We start from the raw sequence: 2,108 nt of genomic DNA, 5'->3' as shown, positions 1-2,108 counted from the left end.
TGGTATAGATATAAAGGTTGGCAAAAGTTTTTTTCTTTTAATTTTTACTTACGCTTAATATGTGTTGGCATATAAGGGTCGCTGAAAGTATGTTTTGTTGTAGTGATATTTATTATATCTCTTATTGGTTTGGCTGGTCCATTGATAACAATATGTTGCATGGATGCTTTTTTCAACAAATTTTCAGATTAGTGACTAAGTCTGACTATTTAACGTTGCGAAATGGTTTCATAAGTGTAAGAGTTTCTTCTTTAGAATAAAATTCATTGAGAGAGGATAATGATGATCTTCATTTGTTCTACTGGTGCAGGTTTATATGGGTCCAGGAAGTAAATTTTACTTTCAAAAGTATATCCAAACGTCATTGGAGGATGATTTCAAAACAGTTGTAGGAGTAAGGTTATTATCTAAACAAATATGATTTTTTTAAATTAAAAAATACGTAATTTGCTTAAAATTGTATTGTTTTTAATATTAACAGTCATGTCTTGTGGGCGTCATTTGTGATCTTCTTGCTCCTGAATATTAATGGTGAGACATTATTCTTCTGGGAATAGCCGTGGCTTTTCTTTCCAAGATGAATTATGAACTCATAAAAATCTTCTTTGAGGATGGCATATATTGTTTTGGGGATCATTGATTCCTGTAGTGTTAAGGATTAAGGAATCTCTTTTTATGAACTTGTCTTGTTTATGAATTTAGATGTAATTTGTGGACTATACTGCAATTTTCAGATAATCTTGGTGGTTGGAACAGAGCTTCAAGTTATTATGAAAAAAATGGCTATGGAAATCACCCAAAGACATTGCAGACGGCAAAGGAGAATTTTGAGTTAGCCCTGAAGGTTGACAATTCAAATAAACAAGCTAGATACTTTTATTTATAAAAGTTACATTTTAAATCTCATACACCTGGGGCATTTGTATCTGTGTAAGTGATAACAAGCTCTAAACCTTGTACCTTTTTTCCTTTGTTTTGTCGGCTTACTTCTTCCTTGATTTTTTTATATTTTAAGGGATAACAATTGTATTCCCCTTTTAGTTGACTATTAACTCCTCTTCTAGTAAATTGTTTCTTTTGACATGGTTATATCAAATAACTGGGTAGTTTGTCTACTTTAAACAGAGGGGACTGCAGTATGGGTGATCCAGATGCACAATATGAACTAGGCTGTAAGCTTAGAGTTGATCTAATTTTTTTATTCCTTGTTATTTTTAATTGTTCTAAAGATCAGAAATATATTCTTATGAAAGTTCTCTTTGTGTTTGAACAGAATAAATATGTTCAGTTGGGTCATCAAGCATTCTATTTGGAGAAGGCTAGGTACATTTTTTTTGCTACAAAGGTACGGATTTATTATTTTGTTTGGAGAAGGCATACCAAATTTTTTATAGAAAGTTTTCTGTAGTATCAATATGACAATGAATATCTTATATGTTTATTATTTTCAATAATATCTTATATGTTTATTATTTTTTTTTTGTTTTTTATACTAAGACCAAGGTATTACAGTTTTATACTTTTATGTTTGAGCTATAATACTATAAAAGGAAAATTAATCCTCTGTATTTGGTTTTTTCTTTTGACAGTATTGATGACTGGCTGTAGTATTGTTGTTAGAACTTATTCTAAGTTCTATTTTTGGATTTAATCCATTCCAGGTTTGTCTTGTCTATCTTTGTTTGATTGTTGATTGATTGAATGTTTCTATATAACATATATGATATCTGCTAGAGATAATTGTTTATAGAAATATTTGTTAGTGATAGATATGTGCACCAAACATTCTTATTAATCATGATTATCAAAGAAATTCGACAATTGTTATTGTCGATCTTTATATAATTAATAATATTATATATTATTGACTTAAGTATATTCACTAAGGTATTCTACTTTAAATAGTTTATACTTTATGTCCCATGATCTTTATTGGTTATTTCAAGTCTTTATTTTGCATATGAATTGTCTCATAGAATTTGAAAACCATCTTTAAACTAGATATTTTTATTTCCAAGGCTATTATTTTGACAATTCTGCATTGGAAATACTATTTTTTTTGTCTGACTTTATATAGTTAAACTATTGATGACACTTTTACGGATTGA

At 28.8% G+C, this 2,108-nt stretch overlaps 1 long non-coding RNA gene across 1 annotated transcript; it reads left to right on the top strand.

Annotated features, from left to right (window-relative positions):
* The first annotated feature begins 345 nt into the window (after positions 1 to 345).
* On the top strand, positions 346 to 871 carry LOC124919393. The gene is made up of 3 exons (XR_007097573.1): positions 346 to 399; positions 482 to 531; positions 735 to 871. It is a non-coding gene; the product is annotated as an uncharacterized LOC124919393 (long non-coding RNA).
* Positions 872 to 2,108: the final 1,237 nt, after the last annotated feature.

The sequence above is a fragment of the Impatiens glandulifera genome, chromosome 1, assembly GCF_907164915.1.
Source record: "Impatiens glandulifera chromosome 1, dImpGla2.1, whole genome shotgun sequence".
In the NCBI taxonomy this organism is placed as follows: domain Eukaryota; kingdom Viridiplantae; phylum Streptophyta; class Magnoliopsida; order Ericales; family Balsaminaceae; genus Impatiens; species Impatiens glandulifera.
This window is presented reverse-complemented; position numbering and strand designations above follow the sequence as displayed.